The 24,798-nt window shown below is 46.2% G+C and overlaps 1 protein-coding gene across 1 annotated transcript in view; it reads right to left on the bottom strand.

The window, feature by feature from the left end:
* Positions 1-693: 693 nt before the first annotated feature.
* NMU (neuromedin U) overlaps positions 694-24,798 on the bottom strand; it is a 215,301-nt gene continuing 191,196 nt past the window's right edge. Inside the window, exon 10 of the mRNA XM_029587408.1 lies at positions 694-742. The gene's annotated coding sequence lies outside the window, so the exon portion shown is untranslated. The remainder of the gene's footprint in view (positions 743-24,798) is intronic.

The raw sequence follows: 24,798 nt of genomic DNA, 5'->3' as shown, positions 1-24,798 counted from the left end.
ACGCCCCCCCGACACGCTCCGTATGACGCACCGGTCGCGACACGCCTCACCAGGAAAGCCTCGGGACTTATGCGCGTCCCGGGGCTTTGTGCGTGCCGGAAGCCTATGCAAGATAGGCTCGGCGCCGCAGGGGGGGTTTGGGGTAGGTTTTCGGGGCTTATGCGTGTAACGTACGCGCGTAACCCTCTGAAAATCTACCCCTTAGTGCATGTACTCTATGCTAGCTAGCTGATCTTCAGGGAAACTACCCAGAAAAACAGATACAATTAAGTGCTGTAAAAGTGCCCACATACTTTGGGACCATGCAAGCTATTTGCAAATTGACCCCTCAGTATTATTCCATAAGAGGAAAATATATTTTAAATTACTTTGCTGGGTGCCCTTAATTACAACAAGATTATGTATAGCAATGCTGTCAGACGTATTCTGCATGCATACATCATACATTGCAATGACTGTGATTACAGTTTTATTACATACAGTTGTAATCATAACAGTGGGAAACATTTTAATAATTTTAATATGCTTTTAATATGTTGAACGAATTAAACATTTGCAACCAAAAACTAATTTCAGAACATTTACATTTTATAATGAACTTAAGAACTGTACATATTGTAAGGATCATTTGTGAACATAAAACATGTCCATTTAATCTGCATTCCCATGGCATTGTTTCTATGTAAAAGGAATTAATCTGCATTCCCACTGCAATACTTTCAGGTAAAAGAAATGAAAAACCCTGCAGGGGAAAAAAGAAACAAAGAATTAAATACTGATATAATTACATAAGATTTGTTTAGACAGATAAAATAGAAAAGTTGTCTATAAAAATATTTTATCTCAAAACTGAGCTCACTACAAGTACAGTTTTCACCTCTCAATTACATTTTCTTCTTTCAGTGTATTGATTAGTTCCCTACTTAATTTGATAATTCTTCAACACAAGTCATGAGTTCCTTTTAATAAGCTCCACATTAGTGTTTCTTAACCAGTGTGCCATCAGACCTGATCAAGATTGCCACGGAAATGTCATCACTGCTTGATGCACCTGGACTCTGCTCTCAGCATTTTGTAGCAATAAGAGATATCAGCAGTGGCTCTTAAAAGCATGTGTATTAATGCATGCTTCTCCATCCTAGCTACAGCATGAGAATTAACAGGCAGTATGTAAGCTATGGATAATCAGGTACTGTTCTGTGTAGCATACACACTGCAAACAGCACCTCTTCCTGAGCCTAGATTCTTTCAGTGTCTGTCTTATCCTTTGAAAGCAAGCACAGAAAACTGAATATGACTCATGGAGAATGCTAGGAGCAGCAGCAGCAGCAGCAGCAGTGGAGGCTCTAGCAGCCAAGGTAACTAAAACAGTTGTACACACTACGAATTTCCAATTTGTCCTGCAAGTAGCGAGAACTGGAGTCCAGGAGTAGGGAACAAGGCTATCACAAAGGGCGAGCAAAAATGGCAATCATCCTGGGTGTCAAGCTTTGGGGGGGGGGGGGGGGGGGGGGGGAGAGGAAAGGGGCTACCATGCTACTCATTTGAATCAGTCTGCAGGTCTGTGAGCATGAAAGACCAAAAGAGAAGGGGTGCACCGAAAGCAACTCTTGCCAGGAGCACCGTTTTATCTAGTGACTTCCCTGGTGGGGAGGAACAGAAAAAACGGGATAGAGAGAGGATTAGTCCTTGCATGGGGAGGAGCTGAGGGGGTCGGCAAGTAGTGAAGAGTGGAGAGAGCAGAAACATCTACAGAGTAAGGAGCTAAGGCAGGTTGGCAATATGTCTATGTTAAAAGATAGCTGTGAGTGGAGTATCTATTTATTTAAAAACATTATAAATCGCCTTCCAGATCTTACAATAATCTTCTAAAGTGATGTATAACAAACACAATAATCAATTAAAACAATAAAACATGGCATATAACAATATAATAGAGTTCTAAAACAAAACAGCAAACACAATCATATTTCTGGTCATAAACAGAATTATTTTTTATATCAGAAATCATCAACCACATCTTTACTTTTCAATGAAACCATATTAAATTACAGAGCAGCAGGAGAAGGGGGGGGGGGGGGGGGGGCTGAAGGCAAGATTTCTCTATGCACAACAGCAAGGTCACATTTTGGCTAAAGCCCAAGGAAGTATTACTGAAAAATGTGCTGAAGCTGTGGATAACCCACAAATGCAATTTGTACTTTCTTCAGTACCAGAAGACCAGGGATAATGACTGGAGGAACAAAGCCATTGACAGCAGTTATCTGCATGCTGTGTGTATGCATAAGTGTGACTCTCTCTACATATGTATGTACATATGTAACTATATCCATTTAAAGCTGACAGAGTCAGGAAGATACCAGAGCCTCTTCTCATAGCACAGTCACATCAATTAATTTCAAAAGGCACTGGAATACTGTTCTATAGTTACAGGTCCATATTTGTGCCATCCAGGGCCGGATTTACACATTTCTACACCCTAGGCCAAAGCACAATTCTGCACCCCCTCCCCCTCAAAAGTTGATTTATAATTTTCAATTTAATATGTAATCCCTGCCAGTTATTTGAAACGTATTTAAACTTGCAACGAGTGAACCCAGAAGCAAAATGAAACAGACCAAAACCAGTAAAAATGTTTTCAGCCCACGGGACCCGCGTCGCCCCACGGAAGTTCTTCTGTCCGACCCGCGCCGAAATATTTTGTACCCAACCCGGCCCGCGGGTTCGGGTCGGGCCAGCCCGCACAATGCAGACGTCTGCCTATATAACCCATACGAAATACGACGATTACTTCTTTGGTTAGTTCAAATTATTCACTCAGATGGCGTATTCGATACAAAAAACAGCGAATAAAATTGACATAAAATGCAGAAGATTTACATCGATTCTCATCTGACATTATAGAATTTTATTGAAATGTTTTGCATTTTTTGTCAAACTTACATTACACCACATTAAATGATGCTGCATAAACAAGCCCTAAGTTGTGTATGTTTCATGTTTTGTAATAAAAATTGCAGCCCCCTTATAATTTGGCGAACACCCCGTCAACTTTTTCTGCTTACGGCTTACAGCCCTGAGTTAACAAAACAGTATATACAAGTAGTAACGATATATTTTACGTACCTATTATCAGTAGATAATATGTAGAAGACAAGCGATATGAGCGTAATGAATCACTTGGAATCACTATTGTAACGCCAAATCTGGAATTTTCCTTTAAAACGTGGTTTACGCTGAGTGTGTGAGAGAGAAATAGCAAATGCTTTTTGCCTGTGACTGAGCAAGACAGCGCAAACTGTAGAGATGGGCAACGTAAATGTACCGCTCAATTTATTTAAAGTATATGGATGTAAATTTAAAAAACAGCATTTTATATGGCCTTTTCAAAATAATACTGAAACATTTGTAAATATTTGATTGTTATGTCTGCTGTATATACTCCCCCCTGACAGCTGCGCCCTAGGCCATGGCCTAGGTTGTCCTTATGGGAAATCGACCCTGGTGCCATCCCTTTCTCCCTTTGTTTTAAAATTTGGAGGAAAGGCTGGTGGGGCTTTTGGTGCTTCCCTAACGTTTTGGCCATATGAGTTCACTCCATATCCACACTGCTCATGTGCAACACATGTTAGTTAATGTAGGTGTGCCTTGTGCTTCAGAAGATTGGAAAAACACTGCTCTACATATCCAGATTTATGTTAACTCCACTAATTAGTGAAATACTGATTTATTCGCTGTTAAATCATTTTTATGTTTCATGTTTGCCTTTCATGATTAAGAATGTTTTATATATTTGCAAATATCTTTCTAAGAATGCTTTATTATAATTTGTGAAAATTCTAGAAAATATTTTAGCACTATTTTTATTTGAAAACAATTTCTTGCCTCAGTATGTGACCTCAACTTTCTATATGAAATTTGTGGTGTTTTAGAAACATGAAGACACTTTTGTAGACAATTCACATCTGAAAATTGTTTGCAAGAATCACTTCTTCATCCAGACAAATGGGTTATGCCCACTGACCAGCAGACGGAGATCGAGATCAACAGGTTTGCTAATGTCATCCCTTATATGCATCCATGCTGAACTCAACCTGCCAGTATTCTCTGTCTCTGGCAAATGGTAGTGCACCTCCTGTACTGTGGACTAAGGCCTGGTTAGGCTAACTAGGAAAACCACTTTGGGGCAATTCTCACTCCTTCGATTGTGCAGTATCCTATGATAGGAAGATCTATAAAAAAAAAAAACAAACAAAAAAACACCTCCTGAGGTGAAAGCCTTGTGCTCTCTCTATTAGTTGAGCAGGGAGGGCCTGGGCCAGGGGGCTTCCAATGTTATTCTGGTTGGGGTTTGGGCTAATTGGTCTTCTGCTCCTCTTGTCCTGCTCTCCTTCTGTATTATTTTCTGTCAAGTTGCTTCTCCTTAACGGTTTTGCATAAAGTTTGAAAAAAAAGGGGATTTCTGAGCTGAGAAGCAGAGGCAGTCCAGGAGGCTCTGGCATCAGAAGCAGTTGGAACAAATTGCAGAGGGAAAGCCTGAGTGAGTGGCTGGATTTTATTCTTCTTCCTGGCTGTGGTGGTGCTCTTGTTTGCTCAGGGATAAATGCAGAACAGTGAAGGCAGCTGCAGAGCGCAGGAAGGAGACTGCTCTGCCAAAGCTGTGGAATGAGGAAGCTGCAAGTGGAGGGGAGAAGACAGCTAAGCTGTGTGTTGCGATTGTATAAACGAGAGTGGCTTGACAGCAATATTGAGTCCCCGGGGGCTCCATGTTAACAGAGCTGGCCAGACAGTCTTTTACCGTTGGGGCTCCACTCTCTGAGGCAGGAATAGTGGTCATGTTTGGACTGCAGGGGAGTGAAAGAGATCTTGGACCCCCTTCATTCAGTCTTGAAGAACAGGCAATGTGGGGGTTTGCAATGGATTCCTTTTCAGCTGCGGCTTTTAAAAGGAACAGTTTCTTCTCCCTCAGCAGTGGAGGTCTCATCTTTAACTTGGGCATCAGTTTGAAGAGAATTTTTAAAATGTTTACTGCAGGTTTTTTGCATAGATGAAGTCTCAGGATCTACTCTGGGTCTTCCAGGCCCTTCTGGATTAGCTGGAGCCCTGAGCAAGAAAATGTCCGGGGGAAGGGGGGATTGGGGCAGGAGAAAGAAAAGAGATTGGAAGAGGAAAGTTTTTCAGGTTTGGAAGATTCCCTCGATGGTTTAAAAAAAATAAGTGAAGAGGAGTTAGAGGAAGGAGAATTTCCTTGAGGAGGAGGTTGGTAATTCTGTAGTGTGTCTCTTCCATAAGAAGGAGCTTGTATCTTTATTGCTCATTCTTTGTGTATGCTGGATATAGCAGAGGAGAAGAAAGAGAAAGCTTCCAGCTCAGTGGTGGACCTTATTATGGTCAGTATTTGAATGCCTTCCATATCCTTTCTTCTGCATAAGGCGGTAAAGGATCTGATTGGTCTGGAGTAGGTATTTCCAGAGCCAAATTATATCCCTTGGTCCTTGAGGAGAGAAGACAGGCTTAGGTTTCCAAAGGTGGATGCGCTGGTCTGTTCAGTGACAAAGAGGCCTACAATTCTGGTAGAAGGACTTGCTGCTCTTAAGGATGCTCAGGACAAGAAGATACAATCTGTGTTGTAGTAAGCCTTTGAAGATGCTGTTGCATTCATCGGTCACAGACAGCTGCGACCGCTATGTCTTACCTCTTTTCTTCCCTTTTCCTCCTCCTTGGGCAAGGTGGCTGCCTCCGGTGCCGAGTGCCTCGGCGTCTCCAGCTTAGCATGGGCGTTCCAGTCCGCCATGCTCACTCCCGTGGCCACCTAGGGTGCGCGCACATCTCCTACGCTCAAATACACGACATGGCGGGAACCTCGGGGGCGTCCCCACTGCATAACATCAGTACCTCTGGGTATTTAAAGCCTCCGCTTCGCTACCACCTTTGAGTTAGCAAGGACTTCAGTTTAAGCTACTCTGACCACTCTAAGCTGCACGCTTAGATGCCGCTCTACACTCCAAGGGCCTCGCTCCTTTAGAAGCTCAAGACACCCGCTCCTTGGGGGTCTCTCGCTTCCATCACCCTTCACGGCCTCTACTGAGACCACCACTCCTTGGGGGTCTCTCTCTCTTATTCTTTTCAGGATCTCCAAACTATCAGGTACTTCCTCCTAGAGGGCCTACCAGTCTATGTATATTGTACCACGGACCTTCAGTCCCACCATCTCACTACCAGGAAGACGCCTACACTCCTGTGAGTACCTTTACAATCCGGTGCTCCAACTCCACCCACCAGGCTCGGCATTGCCCGCACCGTGGGTCCCCACCTCTCTTGAACATCTGGGTGAGATTCTACATCTGAGACTGTTGAACTGTGTACAGTTCTGGTCGCCGCATCTCAATGAGGATGTGATTGCGATGGAGAGGGTGCAGAGAGGGGCGACTAAAATGATAAAGGGACTTTAGCATTCGAATTACATTGGGACCCTGGATGCTTACGTGCCATATTCATGGAGGGCCTCAACTCTCGCTTAAAGGACGAGTTAGTGGCTCGTGATTTGCGTGATACCCTTGAGTCTCTGATGGAATTGGCTGGGAGAATTGACCGCCGCATCAGCGACCGAACTCTGGAGGCAAAGAGTCCATGAAAGTCTATGGTGGGGGCTAACCATCCTAAACCTGTGCCGATTGCTTCTAGCTTACCCCCTGCATCCTTAGAGGAATAAGAGCCTATGCAGTTAGGCTGTAGCCACTTAACTTCCAAGGAGAGACGTTTCCGCAATCGCATGGGGTTATGCATGTATTGTGGCCAATCGGGCCACACAGTCCAAACCTATCCCATTTGTTTGGGAAACTGATGGGCCTAGGATCTGCAGGAGGACTTCTCCTGGGCCTCACCTCTCCAACTCCTCCATTATCCTTACCAGTATCGCTGCTCTGCAGAGGTCTTGAATTTCAGACTCTCGCTCTCATTGACTCCGGTGCAGGAGGTAATTTTATTCTGAAGCGCTTAGTTGAACATCTACGGATTCCTACCACACCAATAGCTAAGCCTCTGCTATTGTCCTCTATCCATGGAGAACCACTTCCTGGAGAAGTTTCATTGACCACCCAGGCCATTGGCCTGCGCACTGGAGCTCTACATTCAGAATTCATTTCATTTCTAGTATTGGAAAAAGCCATGCATCCGGTGGTATTGGGGCTGCCTTGGCTTCAAGACCATATGCCATAATTTAATTGGGCCACGTTGGAACTGTCCCGGTGGGGACCAGATTGTCATGGTCGGTGTCTTGCAGAGGTTTCACCGCTCATGTGCATGCCCACCACTCCATCATTACCTGGCTTACCTCCACAATATGCCTTCTTCCAGGATGTTTTCTCAAAACAAGCAGCTGATGTTCGTCCACCGCACAGTGTTTGACTGTGCCATAAATCTGAATCCTAATTCAGAACCTCCTAAAGCGATGTCTACCTACATACAAGAAAATCTACAAAAGGGATTCATCAGACCCTCCAAATCTCCTGCCGTTGCAGGCTTCTTTTTCGTAGGGAAGAAAGATGGCACCTTACGCCCCTGCATAGACTACAGGGGTCTGAATGAGATTACCATCAAGGACAGGTACCCCCTGCCCTTAATTTCTGAACTGTTCGATAGGCTCCAAGGAGCCAAAATATTCTCCAAATTAGACCTTAAGGGAGCATACAACTTGGTGCGTATTCGAGAAGGAGATGAATGGAAGACTGCTTTTAACACCTGTGATGGACACTTTGAATACCTCGTCATGCCCTTTGGTTTAAGTAATGCACCTGATGTCTTTCAAAATATGATGAACGACATTTTAAGGGACTTACTTTATCAATGTGTGGTAGTATATCTCGATGATATACTGATTTTTCCTCAAGATCTGCAAACTCATCAGGAGGTTGTCAAGAAAGTCCTAAGACAGCTGCATGAGTACCACTTGTACACAAAGCTTGAAAAGTGCGAATTCCACAAAGAGTCTGTACCCTTCCTGGGATACATTGTTTCTAAGAATGGTTTTCAAATGGACCCTAAGAAATTAGAAAGTATCCAGGACTGGCCTCAACCTACAGGCCTGAAGGCACTGCGTCGCTTCTTGGGCTTCACCAATTACTACCAGTCCTTTATTAAAAACTACTCATCATTGACAGTTCCTCTAACCGCTATGACCAAGAAGGGAGCCAATCCTGCCATATGGTCTCCAGAAGCCATATCAGCCTTTCTGACGCTCAAAGAGGCTTTTCAGAAGAAGCCTTGTCGCCGCCACCCTGACCCACACTGTCCTTTCATCGTGGAGGTCGACGCATCAGACGTTGGTATGGGGCGGTTCTAAGTCAGTACAGCGAATCCAATATGCTCCATCCTTGCTCCTTCTTCTCAAGGTGATTCTCGCCTGCCGAGAGAAATTATGGGATAGGAGACAAGGAGTTACTCGCAATCAAGCTGGCTTTTGAAGAATGGCGTCCTTGGCTAGAAGGCGCACAACACCAAATTGTAGTGTACACCGATCACAAGAATCTGGAGTACCTTCGACATGCTCAACGACTCAATCACCGTCAAGAAGATGGTCTCTGTTTTTCAACAGATTTGACTTCCTTCTGAAGTATTGTCCAGGGGAGAAGAACACTCGGGCTGATGCCTTTTCACGATCCTTCTCCCCTCAGGATGTGCCGGATGAACCCCGTCATATCATTGATCCCGAAAGAGTGGTCCTTGCAGCCACTCACACAGTACCCACCGGGAGGACGGTGGTCGCCAGAAATTTAAGAAAAAGCTGTTGAAGTGGGCACACGATTCCCGTCTGGCAGGCTATGCTACAAAGATACTATTTGTGGCCAATCATGAAAAAGGACGTACAAGCATATGTGGGTTCCTGCGCTGTTTGTGCCAAGCAAAAACCACCACCCAGGCATCCTTGGGGCCTATTACAGCCCCTACCATCGCCGGATGAACCATGGATGCATATAGCAACCGATTTCGTTGTGGACCTGCCATCATCCAACGGAAATAACACCATTTGGGTCACGGTTGACCGCTTCTCCAAAATGGCACATTTTGTAGCGTTACCAGGATTGCCCTCTGCTACAGAGTTAGCAAAACTCTTTACTAAACACATCTTCCGCCTTCATAGGATGCCTAAGCATATCCTATCGGACAGAGGAGTACAATTTACTGCAAAGTTTTGGAGAGCATTATGTCAAAAATTTGACATCGCCTTGGATTTAACCTCTGCCTACCATCCTCAGTCTAACGGTCAGACTGAGAGGATGAATAGAATGCTGAAACAATTTCTGCGATCCTATGTCAATTCTGGGCTGAATTACTGCCTTGGGCAGAATTTGCCATTAATTTGAATCCTGCTACCGCAACGGGGTCTTCCTCTTTCCAGCTTGTCTATGGAAGACAACCATTACCTCCTCTGCCAATTCCATTGACAATGACCTCTCCTGCTGCCCAGTTTACTGCAGCAGAATTATCCCAACTGTGGAGGCAAACAAAGGAGCTTCTCCTCAAAGCAGGACAAAGGGCAAAAAGAACCTATGATGCTCATCATCAAAAGGCACCACAGTTTCAGCCCGGAGACAAAGTCTGATTAAGCACCAAGTACCTTCGACTTAAGCTTCCTTCCGCAAGATTTGCACCTTGCTATGTGGGACCCTTTGCCATCCTTCGGTGATTAGGGAGCCTGACGTACAGTCTAAAACTAACTCCATCAATGAAGATACATAATGCATTTCATGTATCTCTATTAAAGCCAGTGATGCTCTCCGAATTCTCCAGGAAAACCCCAGAACCTACCAGTCTGGATACTGAAGATGACATTGAATATGCTGTGGACGACATCCTTGATATACGTAAAAGAGGCAAGACATAGGAATATATAAGAAATGGGAATATCTCATCTCATGGGAGAACTATGGCCCAGAAGAGAACTCCTGGTAACCACTGGCCAACATTACCAATATATATAAGACATGGGAATATCTCATCTCATGGGAGAACTATGGCCCAGAAGAGAACTCCTGGGAACCACTGGCCAACATTACAGATAAAGAGTTGGTATGTCAATTCCACCTGGTACACCCACGAAAACCCAGACCACCTGGAAGAGTTCTTGGAGGAGGCCCTTTGAAGGGGGTACTGTTGCGTCCGGTCGCAGATGGCTGCGACCGCTCTGCCTTACCTCTTTTCTTCCCTTTTCCTCCTCCTTGGGCAAGATGGCTGCCTCCAGTGCCGAGTGCCTCGGCGTCTCCAGCTTAGCATGGGCGTTCCAGTCCACCATGCTCACTCCTGTGACCTCCTAGGGCGCACGCGCTCACATCTCCTATGCTCAAATACACGTCATGGCAGGAACCTCGGGGGCATCCCCACCGCATGACATCAATACCTCCGGGAATTTAAAGCCTCCACTTTGCTACTATCTTTGAGTTAGCAAGGACTTCGGTTTAAGGTACTCTGACCGCTCTAAGCTGCATGCTTAGATGCCGCGCTACACTCCAAGGGCCTCGCTCCTTTAGAAGCTCAAGACACCTGCTCCTCGGGGGTCTCTCGCTTCAATCACCCTTCAGAGCCTCTACTAACTGAGACAACCGCTCCTCGGGAGTCTCACTCTTGTTCTTTTCAGGATCTCTGGACTATCAGGTACTCGCTCCTCGAGGGCCTACCAGTCTATGTATCCTGTACCACGGACCTTCGGTCCCACCATCTCACTACAAGGAAGACGCCTACATTCCTTTGAGTATCTCTAAGATCCGGTGCTCCAACTCCACCCACCAGGCTTGGAGTTGCCCGCACTGCGGGTCCCCACCTCTCTTGAACATCTGGGTAAGATTCTACATCTAAGACTGTTGAACGTATTTGCACCTCGCGGACCTCAGTGCCTTACCTTCCTGCTTCATACCATCTATCTACAGCAGTACAATAAAGCCTTCCATTCATTCCGTGTCTGCTATCTGAGTTTAGCCTATCGTTGTGGTTCCCCATGGGGCCCCTCCCCGTGGGCGGAGTCATCTCCACAGCGACCAAGGGTCCACAATGCCACAAACACATGGCTCTGCAGATAGTGGCTTGCAGCTGATTAGTGGCAAGTTCTGGCTTGTGTTGGCATAGTTTGTGCAAGAATATGTAATTGAGGAATCCTTTCACTTGAAACCAGGAGCAGTATATCTAGCGATTGCCTCCTTTGATTTGATATGAGCATCTGTCAAGGGTATGGTGTCCATAGTGGCAGCAAGGAGGCTTCTATGGCTGCAGAACTGGTTAGTGGATTCGATTTCTAAGACCAATTTGACTAAGCTGCTTTTTAAAGGACAGCTGTTTGGAGAGGATCTTGGAAAGATGGCCAAGGTTTGGGGTGAGTCCAAAGTACTGAGGCTATTGGAAGTTAAGCCTAAGTGTTCTTTGTGTTCTCTTTTGCCCAGAATAGGTTTCAGGACTTTAGAAGGTTTAAGCAAGGGTGATTTATGAGTAATCTGAGATCCTGTCCATTTGGTAGGTATCAGTCCTTTTGTCAATCAAGAGAGGAGGTAAAGATGGATCCTCAGGGGCAGGTCCCTCTTCAGCCTCCCAATGAGAATTTTGGGGTCCATCCTCCGGTTCTGGAGTTAGATGGATGCCTGATAAAGTTCTATTTGCGATGGGTCTTAGAAGTTATTCAAGTCTGTTTTGGCTTGAAATTCTCCTGCCCAGTTTCAGATGCTTTTATTGTTTCACCTTGCCACTCGGTGAGAAAGCAGGATGCCAGAAGAGCAGTGCTCGATCGGCTCCTCTGCTTGAAGGCAGTGGTGTTGGTTCCAAAGCCCCAATGGGGACTGGGACGTTGTCCAATTTATTTTGCAGTTCCCAAGAAAGAAGGGTCCTTCCATCCCATCCTGGATCTGAAATAGGTGAACAAGTTTCTTTGAGTAACTCATTTCAGAATGGAAACACTGAAGTCATTCTGACAGACAGGCCTATCTTCATATCTGTATAAAGGAGAGATCATCAACAGTGCCAAAGGGAGTGGAATTTCCAATTTCAAGACTTTCCCTTTGGGTTGGCCAAGAACCTTTTCAAAAGTGATGGTAGGCGCTGCAGCGGTACTGCCAAGGGAAGATATTTTGGTGCACCTTTATCTGGACAATTGGCTGATAAGGGCAAAGTCAGAACAGGAAGTGTAGTGGCCACCAAAAGGGTGGTTTAGTTTTTGCAGGAATTGAGTTGGATAGACAACTTTTCCAAAAGCAGTTTGCAACCTTCTCAGATCCTGAAGTTTCTGGGAGTTGTATGTAACATGAAAGAATTTCATGTTTGTCTCATGGAACAAAGGATTCAGAAACTGCGAAAACAACTTTTCTTTGCTGTTGATCAGGATTCCAACTTTGTGGAGTTATCTGCAGCTTTTTGGTACCTCAGGCAAGGGTGCACATGAGACTCCTGCAGAAAGCTGTGCTTTCAAGGTTGAATCCACAGTTTCAAGATTACTCCATGTGGCTGCCAGTGCAGAAGAAAGTCAGGATAAGCTTGCATTGTTGTCTGGGCTAAGTTGCTCAGGGTCAGTGGTGGAAGCAAATTGTCCATCAATCATTTGGAGGTCAGGACTATTTGACTTGCTCTGCTGTAATTTGGCCTGCTTCTGAGAGACCAGGCAGTCCGGATACTGTCCAACAATGCCATGGTGGTGGCTTATGTGAAAGCAGAAATACGCAATAAGCAGCCAGATGTCCAAAATTAAAATTTATTGTGTGGAATCAAATTATGCAATAGGCCCGACTCCAGCCAAGTTTCGCCCTCTTTCAATAGGGCTGCATCAGGGGAGCATCCGAATACTGATTCAGTGTATGGCACCACTTACTCCCGGTAAAAATAGTCAAACTCACAGCAGTGCAAATCGCTGCAAACTCTTCAAAGAGCATTAAAATGCCGGCATCGGCGTGATTATTTAGAAAACTGGCTCCGTATGCAACAATACCTTCAGCTGGTACAGTATCAAGTATCTCAATGAGACAAATCACTGCGGTCTCTTCTGAAAGAGGGCGAAACTCGGCTGGAGTCGGGCCTATTGCATAATTTGATTGCACACAATAAATTTTAATTTTGGACATCTGGCTGCTTATTGCGTATTTCTGCTTCCACGGCTTTATTAAGCAGCCTTCCTTGCTGTTTTGTCGGTGGCTTATGTGAACCATCAAGGAGGTACCAAATGTCTGCAGGTATCAGAAGAGGTAGAAGTGCTGCTCCAGTGGGCAGAAAATAATCTGAGGGTAATTTCAGCTTCAAATATAGCAGAAAATATACAAGCAAATGTTCTCAGTGACAATGTCGTGGATCCAAAAGAGTGGTACTTATCTCAGGCAACATTTGATCTAATAGTTTCCAGGTGATTTGATGGCGACTTTCAAGATGTGATGGTCAGGAGATTTTTCAGCCAAAGAAGAGACAATCAACTAGACTGAATGCTCTGGTTCAGTGTTGGCTGACACAGACAGTTCTGTATGTTTTTCCTCCATGGCCCTTGATAGGAAGAGTGATTGATTAAGTTGATTTCAGGACATTCAGATCTGGTAATTCTGGTGGCTCTAGATTGGCCAAGGCACACTTATGTAGACCTCATTAAGTTGTTACATGGAAAGCCACTGTGATTCCCTCAGGGTCTGATTCTGCTCAAAGATCTGTTTTGATTTTGTCTTATGGCCTGGCCCTTGAAAGGGCTTGTCTAGCAAAAAAAAAAAAAGTTTTTTCTCGATAGGTAGTGAATATTTTAACAGTTAGGAAGACTTCCACTTGACTAGCATATGTGAGACTCTAGAGATTATTTGAACAGTGGTGCACCAGAAGACAGATGATTTCTAGGAAGGCATTGGTGCCAGTGATGCTGGAATATTTGCAGGAAGGACTATCTAAGGGATTGGCACTTAATTCTTTGAAAGTGCAGATTGCAGCTATTGCATGCTACAGTGGATGTGTATTGGGTAGACCCTTGTCCTCTTGCCCAAATGTGTCACATTTTCTGAAGAGAATGAAGCATATTAGGCCTCTGGTATGATTTTTGTTCCATCTTAGGATCTTAATTTAATATTTATCTTTTTATCTTGTCTGAGCTCTTGAGGCAGGAAATTTCACAGAATTTTTAGTGGCTATTTCTTCAACCAGAAGGATATTGGATTGGTGCTATCATGCAGAGAACTCTTTCTGACATTCTAAAAGCATATGTTCAAGATTTGTGTGGTGCCTTCCTTTCTTTCAAAAGTAGTTTCAGCATTTCTGTTATGGTTTTGGATGATAAAGTGTGGGCCCTTGGTCGTTGCAAGAGATGGCTCCTCCCACAGGGCGGAGCCCTGCGGGGACTTGCAACGATAGGCTAACTCTGAGAAATATATGGCCACAGAGAATAGTCTATTATACTGCAATATGGAGGTAGTCCCAGTAGTGGATACTGATCCCTGCCAGAAGAGGATGTCTCTGATGGCAGTGTTCCTTCTGCTAGCTGCAGGATGGAAAGGCAGCACTGTAGTCTCACCAGATCCGAATAGCGGGAAGAACCCGGCTGTGGTCCACGGTGAAGAGCAGTCCAGAGATCTATGAGAGAAGTGAGACAATGTAGAGATAGAACAGGAGCAACAGTACTCACTGAGATGATGATAATTGCAGTAGCAGAGAACCATCGAGGAGCGGAGGTCCAGGACGGAATTAGGCCCCCGAGGAGCGGGTACCCTAGGCATCCTTGTTGAGAGAGACCCCGGAGGGTCGACAGGAGCGAGGTAAGGCCCTGAGGAGCGGGTACCTTAGGCTTCTGTTGTTGGAGACAGTCTGACCCCGAAGGGTGTAGAGGAGCGAGGCAAGGCCCCCGAGGAGCGAGTGCCCAAAGTCGTCCAGGGTAAGCGAACCAAAGCGACGTCTGATAGCGAGTCAGAGAAGCATGGAGGATTCCTTGCTAACTCGTATTGTAGTTGGAGATTCAAGTTTAAATACCGGAGGCCCATGATGTCATGTGGTGGGGACGCCCCCGAGGTTCCCGCCATGACCCATGTAAACGGCACAGCTACGCGCGCGTGCACCTAGGTGAATCCTCGGCAAAGATGGCAAACGCAATCGCCCATGCCAGGCTGAAGAAGCCGAAGGGGTTGGCGAGGAGAAGCAGCGGGAGCCACTCTCCCAACTTGGGTTGAAGCAGGCAAGAAAACGCTTAGCAGTAGAGGGCGCAGCTGTCTGCGACCAACGGGCACAACAATTTCATTTAAATCAGAATGTTTGTTTGCATATGGATGATGCAAAATACAGATTATTCCACTATTCAGATGTAAGGAGAATTCTTTTGATATATCTCAAGGTCACAAATGCCTTCAGGAAGTCAGATCATTATCTCTCTGTTTGGTACAGTGGAGTTTGGAAGGGTGAGGCAGCAACTAAAGCCTTGAGAGTGCATTGGTTAAAGGAAGTCATTACAGCAGCATATGTGAGTAGCGGTAGACTTGGCAGGTCAGATGAACCCTCTATAGAGATTCTCATGGATATTCTGGGACATGGCCTTGGTTTCTGGGAGGGATAAGGGGTACACCCATCCCCATGGGGGGGGTAGCGTTTGGTATTAGGTTAATGGTGTAATCAAAAGATCGATGTTCTGGTAAAGTCTCCGCCCTCCTCTTGGAGAATACATCTGCATAGTCTGCATATTGCGGTGGCAGTCCCAAAGAGGTAGTGGCTAGCGGAATGGGTAATTGAGGCCTGACTTGGAGGAGGTATGACAGCGAGGGCTCTAATTCGTCAGCCGAAAGGTTCCCCAATCAAAGCTTGGAGAAGGGAGTTGCAACCAGAGAAATCCCAACACAATGGGGTGTACTGCCTTTTCAATGATGTGAAAGGTTATCTCTTCCACATATAGAATGCCAGTGTGGAGGCGCAATGGAGCCATTGTCGTGGTGATCCAACTAGGGAGAGGTTCCCCATAGATGGAGGAAATAATTAAAGGCGAGTCTCTGGGAACGGTCAGTAGCTTCAGATGGTCCACCTGGGACTTAATGATAAAGTTCCTGCCAGCACTGGAATTTATCAATGCGAGGGTAAAGAATTCATGCTTGTCTGTGGTGATCACCACTGGGAGTGTAAGTTGGGGAGCAGGAGTGGTATAGCCTAGGATCATCTCCCCACTGGCTCCTAGGTTCGTTAGTTTCCCTGCTTCACGGGACATTGCGCCAAAAGGTGCTCCTTCCCAGTGCAGTAGAAACATAAACTCTGGGCATGTTGATGGTGCTTCTCCTCTGGCGTGAGACGACTCTGCCCAAGCTGCATGGGCTCCTTGAGTTATGCCGATGTGGAGACTGCCACTGGGACTGGGACAAGGGGGTATGAGAACGACAGGGCGAGCATTATGTGCCTTTGCGGGGTTCACAACTTCCGCACCCGCCGCTGGAGACGGCAGTCGATCCTCCCGGCTAGGTCGATAAGTGCATCTAGAGACTCTGGGAGCTCCCTTGCTGCTAGCTCATCCTTTTCCTCGAGAGGATAGTCCTCCCAAAAATAATACTCTGAAAGCTTTCCTCCCACCAATTTAATTCAGTGGCCATGGTGCAGACTTTGATGGCATAGTGCAACAAGGGTATACCACCCTGTCGAAGGTGCAGAAGGTCAGATTCAATGGTGGCCAAACGGCCAGGCTCGTCAAATACCTGCTTGATGGTCTTAAATTGCTGCAGGTCCTGGAGTAGTGCATCTCCACACTCCCATAGGGGGGAGGCCCAAGCCAAGGCCTTCCCATCCTGAAGAGAGAGGATGAAGGTGGTCTTAATGGTGTCACTGGAGAACTGCGCTAGCTGGACAAAGAAGTGCAAAAAACGCTGGTTTAATAAACCACGGTACTGCTTGGGCTCCCCCCATACCTGGGCGGTACCAGAAGATGTATAGTAGGTGCGGCTGGCATGGTTGCTGGGGCTGCAGGGGCCATGGTACTGGTCATGGCAGCAGTGGTGGTGTCAAGACGGGTGCTGAGGCATTCCATAGAGCCCACCAGCATTTCCAGGAAGTGTTGCTGCTGCTGAATATTCTGAGCCAGGCCTGGAATGGCCTGGAGGCCTGAAAGATCCGCCGGGTCCATGGCCTCAGCAAACTGTTGCATACATGTGTTGTGTCCGTCAGACTCAGACGCCTTTGTCCTACTTGCCTCACCTCAATATTTGCTTTCTCCACCAGCCTTGGGAAAATGGCAACCACCGTGTCTGCTTGCCGCATTCTCCGGCATCCCTGGAATGGCTATGGCAAGGCATTCCACCATGATTCACCTGAGGGCCTCCTAGGGTGCATGCACGCTACCCACGTCTTTATTCCAACTTTGGCGCGAATCTCAGGGGCATCCACCTCGAGTGACATCACATCATCCGGGTATTTAGGTTGCCCATTTGCTGACTGACTTTGAGTTAGCAAAGACTGGACTTGTCCGGTCTAAGCTGGTCTGCTGCTTCTTGCTGCTGCTAGAAGCTCTCTCTACCCTCCGGGGTTCTATTAACTTGGGTACCCGCTCCTCGGGGGCCCTATGCTTCTTTCCAGGTGCCTATCCAGTATCCAGGTACTCGCTCCTCGAGGGCCTGAGTTGTCTACCTTGGTGCCTGCTACCAATACTTCTACCTGCTGGGAACTTCACCATTACAGCTACAAGAGTGTGACTAAACTAACATCTACCAGTCTGTCTCACCTACAGCTCCTCATTGAATACTTGCATCAGAGCTCCCTACACCACCGTTGTGGGATGGGTCTCCTCAGCCGAGGACCCAAGACTGCTGCTGCAGGAATCTGCTCATTACTGCCACTCCTGGTGAACTCTACAAGCTGTATAATAAAAACTCTCTCTGTGTTTGTGCATCAGAGTCTAGCCCGGGACTGCAGTTCCCCGCGGGGCTCCTCCCCATGGGAGTGGCCATCACTGCAGCACCTAAGAATCCACCAAACACCTCAAAACCATAACATGGACCCTTGGGCCGAGACAAGGTTGGCACTACCTGCAGGGAGGAGGAGCCCTGCAGGTCCTCGTCATCGGTAGGCAGAGCAGAGGCCCAAAGGGACCTTCACCAATACCAACCCACGTTCCTTGCAGGTTGAGCCTTTGGGTGCTGAGACTGGCTGGACTTAGATGCGGGCCTCTGGATGGCAAAGGATTTGTCGAAGGACAGAGGGCCAGCAAGAAGAATGGTCAGTTCAAGCCAAGGTCAGGCAGGCAGTGTCGGAGACATACCAGAGGTAGGGGCTGGCGGCAAGCAGCAGAGTTGAAGACAAACTGGAGGTCGGGGCAGGCGGCAGCAAGCAAAGTCCAGAGGAGATTGAACATTAGCCAAGAGTTGGTCCAGAAAGAAGGCAAAGTCAAGAGCAATCCAAGGTCCAAGCCGAAGAGACGATCCTAGGGGGCGAAGGACAGACGACGTGAGAGGGAGAGAAAACCAGGGACCAGGAATCACGGGAGGCACCGAACAAGCAACCAGCTACTCAGAGGTAGTTTGACCTGTTGCTGAGGCATCGAGGGCTGGTCCGGGCTAGCCTTAAGTAAGAGAGCCCAGTGACATCCATGAAAGGCACCGAGGAGGATTTCTGCCACGGGCCATTTTAAATAAGGCTGACTTGCACGTGCACGCCTGAGGATACTTGTTCAGCTGAGCAGCATCTACGGTGCAGCTTAGCCTGTGTGGCAGCCTGCCATGTCTCAGGTTGTTGAGCTGTCTCGGTGTCAGGAGTCCTCCCTCTGCTCAGCATTCGAGAAACAGCAGCTGGTCACGGGGCGAGCCCGCAGCCTGCTGAGCGTAACAAAGGGGAGTGAGAGTGGATGGCTAACTATCAGGGGAGAGGAGAGGAGCCCCAGGAATCATGTTGGATAGAGGTAGAGAGAGAAGGCGGGACAGAGAACAACCGTGGTCCAGGAAGGAAGAAGGTGAAGAGGACCACCAGAATCAAGGAGAAGGGAGGACAACAGCCAGGTATGGATATGACATTAAACACAAAAGTTATTTAGGGGTGCACACAAACATGGAGATCTCATAAGCTTTCTTTGAAAAGCAGGCTATTATTTTGCTTTTTCTAAAAATCTACATGATTTTGTGACTACCATTTTCTGTGTGTTTTTGTAAGAATCCTAAAAGAAAACAATAAAGTATAAAAGACAAGCAGGCTAAAAGGGAGCCAATTTTCAGGGAGGGTATATGGGTAAACGCCGGGCGTCGCGCTCCTTCGCGCAGCCCATGAGGTGAGGCCTTACTCTTATCATCTTGTCTGACCCTGTATTAACCCCTCTGAGAAGAAAACCGCAACTCGTCCGATCGGAACTTATCAAGCACTACTCAAGGAGATAGCTCCAGCTCCTCAGACCTCAACAAACCCGAGACCAACTCAGCTCAGCTTACCCCTCGAGTAAAAAGAAACAACGGGTTTAGATAACCACAGAACAAGCCAGTCATCACCTCTATTTGCAACAGGCTACCAGCTTCTTCCCGGAATATCGACGATAACGCTTATTAATACGCAAGGACAGATTCCAGTCCATTAAGATGCGCTCACTCCCCATACCTACAATTCCTTATACCCCCAAGTTCACGACCAATAAACACAGGATTCTAGGCATTCGACATCAAAGATTGATCCCAATCATGATCTCCCCAATCTACCAATTGCTCGGGCTGACTCTATTCACCCTAACCTTATTCAACGCCCAATCCATCTAAAAAAAAATTCACCTTCTCAATGACCACCTGACTGACAATAACCCTGACCTTTGCGCCATTACTGAAACGTCGTTAAAACCTTCAGACACAGTTTTACTAAACCAGCTCCCCAACCACCTTTATGACATCCATTCAATCCCTAGAATTAAAAAAAGGGGTGGAGGTCTTTGTTAGCTACAAAAAAAGGGACTTGATCTCACTCTGCAATAATCTACCAGAATAAGCAACATCGAACTAGCCTTATTCAATTCGGACCATCTCCAAATCGCCTTGGTTTACGCACCACCAGGAACCTTAGACACCGATTCCTCACCATTAATTGAATTCACAGCCAAACATTTCAAGCGGGACAAACCGGCTATCTTGATGGGAGACTTTAACCTACATGTGGATATTGCCCCTCTATCCCACAATTGCGACATACTATTTACAGCCCTCAACCACTTGGGCTTCAGCCAGATTGTTAAAGGTCCCACGCATAAAGCGGGGGTCACACCTTAGACCTGATTTTCCTCAATGAGGGTCTATCCTCTGCCACTATCCCAACTTGCGTCCCAGTCCCATGGTCAGACCATCACACTATCTCTGCCGAGCTTCATATTCATAACCATCCTCGTCCTGTCTACCCTTCAACCACAATACAATACAGGAAACCTTGCCCCACAGACCTACTTAGCAAACTGCTTTCAAAAGAGCTTGACAGACTTGATCTCACGGACGCTGCCCTCGGGTATCAACTCGTGGGTCAAGATAACAACTGAGGTCGCAGATCAATCCTGCCCTACCCTCATTAAATCCTTGAAACCACCTCAAGCTAACAGGCATCCGTGGTACACCCCGGAACTAAAACTCTCAAACAAGAACTTCGTAAAAAAGAACTCAGATGGCGCAAGTCCCCTTCCACCAACACACTTTTAAACTACAAAGCCCACCTTAATACTTACAGGACTGCCATCCTCAAAGCCAAAAAAGACTTCTTTGCTAAAAAGATTCACAACTTCTCATTTGATCCCAAAGCCTTATTCTCCTTTGCAGCATCTCTTACAAAACCCTCGCCACCTATCATCCCCGACGAGCAAGCATCCAACAAAGCAATGGAACTTGCTATTTACTTTGATAAAAAGATAACCAACCTCCTCAAGCCTATTTCCACCCACCAACTGACTACCCTGCCTTCCAGCTCTTCAACTTCTACTAGGAATTGCAACTTATCATCCTTCGAGACCCCTTCCTCAATGGAAATCAAAATCATCCTCAAAAAGCTCAAACCTTCCTCTCATCCATTGGACGCAATACCCTTCAACCTTCTACTCTCCATTCCAAACACCATCTCTAAATCGTTAGCAGATATCATTAACTGCTCTCTAACTCAAGGAAAGGTTCCAGAACAACTAAAACTAGCCATCCTAAAACCCCTACTATAAAAACCTAACCTTTCGACGGCGGACCCTGCCAACTTCTGTCCAATCACTAACCTTCCCTTGACCTCCAGAGTGATGGAAAGAGTCGTAAACAAACAACTGTCTGATTACCTGGAGGAGAACAACATACTCTCCCCTTTCCAGTTCGGATTCAGGAAATCTCAAAATACTGAAGCTCTACTAACATCGTTATCTGACACCATCCTTCTCAATCTCGAAAGAAAACAACCTTACCTTCTCGCCCTTCTCGACCTATCCGCCGCATTCGACACGGTCAATCATTCCATCCTACTGGAGCGCCTATCTGAGATAGGAATTCAAGGAGACGCACATAGCTGGTTCCAATCGTTCCTCGAGAATAGATTCTACAAGGTCAGGATCAATAATAAAGAATCACCCCCTATCAAATCAAACTGGGGAGTCCCGCAAGGATCATCCCTCTCCCCCACGCTCTTTAACATTTATCTGCTCCCACTCTGCCAACTACTCTCCAACCTCAAACTAAAGTACTACATTTTCGCTGACGACGTTCAAATACTTCTTCCTATCACCGAATCCCTGCAAAAAACCTGGACACACGAATAGCTGTTTACATTCCATCAATATTCTGCTTTCCAGCTTGAACCTTATCCTCAATTCAAATAAAACTGAGATCCTCATCATCTCGCCAGACAAAAACCACTCTCTCCTCAACTCCCAAAGCGCATCCCAATTCGCAAAAACATCCATCAACCACTCCCCCTCCGTCAGAGACTTAGGGGTTCAGCTCGATAACCTCTTCAACTTAAAATTGTTCATCCTCAACACAACTAAAGAATGTTTTTTTAAACTCCAAGTTCTTAAAAATCTGAAACCTCTCCTTCACTTCAGCGACTTCCGTTTAGTAGTTCAGTCTATCATCCTTACAAAGCTAGACTACTGCAATTCTCTTCTCCTAGGCCTCCCAGCGATAACGATAAAACCCTTACAGATGGTTCAGAATGCTGCAGCTAGGATACTCACCAACTCAAATAAAAGAGCCCACATCACACCAATCCTACACGGTCTTCACTGGCTTCCTATAAAATCCAGGATCTCCTTCAAAGCGTTAATGATGATCCACAAGGACATTATCGGCATCGCCTACCTCAATCTAAGCTCTCAACTCCGCCCTCACACATCAGAAAGACCCATCAGAAACGCTTACAAAGGATCTCTATATGCACCACCGATCAAAACCTCATTAAGAAAACGCGCAATCTCTACAGCCGGACCCACCCTTTGGAACTCTCTGCCTCCGGAGCTTCGCCAAGAACCCTGTCATCTAACTTTTAAGAAGCACCTCAAAACATGGCTCTTCAGACAAGCCTTCCCGGAGTCTCAAGAACACGCTGACACTGGCCAAAGGGCATAACAGTCCATTATGGGATCCATGATCGTCCTACAGCCTTACCATGGTCCGCCCTCTCACCTTCCTTCCCCTTCCGTTCACCTGCTCCCATTACCCCGCTCTACCCTTGACACCTACACCCTGCCCCTCCTTTCACACCCCTGCGTCATCCTCTGCCAATATTAACTCTATTATATTCTTAGGAGTTAACATAGAATACTGACGCCCATAAACGTTGTTCTCTGCCCCATTTATTATTATATGTTCACTATTCCATCTATTATTTATGTTACGCCTATTTATGTTCGCTGCTCCATTTATTATTTATGTTACGCCCATTAACGCTGTTCCATTTATGATTTATTATTAATTACTTTCTATTTATCAGATGCCTTGTTTAATGTAACGCCTTAGCCGCGAATGTTCTGTTATAATGGAAACCGATATGATTTGATTGTCTTAAGAATGTCGGTATATAAAAATTCTAAATAAATAATAAATAAATAAATAAACACATTTACCCATGTGAAAGCGCCCTTTTGAAAATTGCTATTCCCCGTCACTGAATGTAAAAATATCTATGCTGTGAACAGCATGCATACTTTTATCTGTGGGGGGGAAAAAGGAGTAGGGCTAGAAGAGTGGGAAGAAAAGTTCATGCAGAGATTTAAAATACTGTCATGCTTAGTAGATGAAAAGTATGCAGGAACAAAGGTACTCGCTTTCTCCCACCGACCCTAGTTTTCAAAAGGAAACTCTGTGGGTAGTTTTTCTTTGAAAATTAGATTGTAGGTCTACAGGTACCAGTGCTGATTTTCTGCAAGCTGCCAACCTGGAACATTTTTTTAAAACTTGCTGTTATGGGAGTCTCTGTTTAGTGGACCCTTGGGCTGACCTGCTGGAGGTTTGGAAAGGTGGTCAATGTCTCTAATGAACAGCAGGCCGGGAGGCAGATATTCAGGCAGGACGTAGATGCTCTTCACCCTTGGAAGCCGAAGCCCCCCCGGGAGGAGCCCGTAGGGGCCCGGCTGCTGGGACTTAGGCGGGTTGTGGATCAGGACAGGTAACTGGAACCAGACTAGGACAGTAGCAATACTGTAACTGGGCTCGGGTTCTGGAACCAGGCAGGAACTGTAGCAAGGGACAGGTAGTGGAACCAGGCAGAAACTGTAGCAAGACTCGGGTACTGGAACCAGGCAGGAACTGTAGCAGGCAAGCAGGAACCAAGCTGGTACTGTAGCAAGCAAGCAGGAACCAGGCAGGTACTGTAGCAGGAACGGAGCGACGAAGCAAGGCAAGTCACTCTGGGGCACAGCGCAACAGGAAACCGGGAGGCTAACCCGTTGCAAGGCAAAGACTGGATGGCCGCGGCCGGCTTATCAAGGCCGCGGCGTCTGACGTCAGGAGTTGGGCGGAGTCACCACTGGTGGGAAACGGCCCAGAAAGCGCCCAGGTGGCGCATGCGCATGCCCAGGAGCCGGGCATCCATGGGAGAGCTCGCAGCGGTGCAGCCCCAGCGGGGACGCTGCCAAACAGGCCGCCAACCAGGCCTCTGGAAGCGGGAGCAGATGCCGCGAGTACAGAACCGCAACACTTGCTTCCTTTTCCCCTTGGCAATTGGATTGGAAGGTGCAGTGGCCTCAACCTTTGATAGCTTTGGATATTGCCCTCCCTCGATATTCAGTTAAGATCAAAGGTTTATACATTATGAATGATTCTGCAGTGCTTATTTCTTTTATTATGGCATGCAAAAATTAAAGAGAAATGAGTAGGGGGTCCATGAAACTTTTTGAATTTGAAAAAGGATCTGTGTTCCCTGAAGGTTTGGGACCCTTGATTTAGAATATAAACCCTGCTCTGAAAAAGGAATGTTAATGCTGTAACAGTACCTGCAACCCAGAGTTAACATACATTTTCAACTGTAACAGAACAAATGTATTTTTAAAAGAAACAATATTTCTGCTTATGGGCTCCTTAATCACTTTTACATTTGAGATGTCTAAATCTTTATGGGCTTGATTTATCCAAATTAGGGATTCTGAAATATTTGCTCCTTAAAATTGTTATGCTGTGTCTAGAAATAAAAAAATTCTTATTCTGCATTACAAAAATCCTTACCTAATTGAAGCATATACCTGGAAAATGTTTATAAATTGGGCTATGTAGGATATAAAGGTGGCCCCTCTAAGAGCCAAATGACAATATGTAGATTTGGAATGTAATGGAGGAAACACCTAAAACATGCCAGTTTGATGTCACCATGGACAAAGTGCATAAAGCCAAAGGAAGCTCATGCATCCACTAAAAATAAACCCATTCTAATCTT

This window comes from Rhinatrema bivittatum, chromosome 1 (assembly GCF_901001135.1).
Source record: "Rhinatrema bivittatum chromosome 1, aRhiBiv1.1, whole genome shotgun sequence".
Taxonomy (NCBI): domain Eukaryota; kingdom Metazoa; phylum Chordata; class Amphibia; order Gymnophiona; family Rhinatrematidae; genus Rhinatrema; species Rhinatrema bivittatum.
This window is presented reverse-complemented; position numbering and strand designations above follow the sequence as displayed.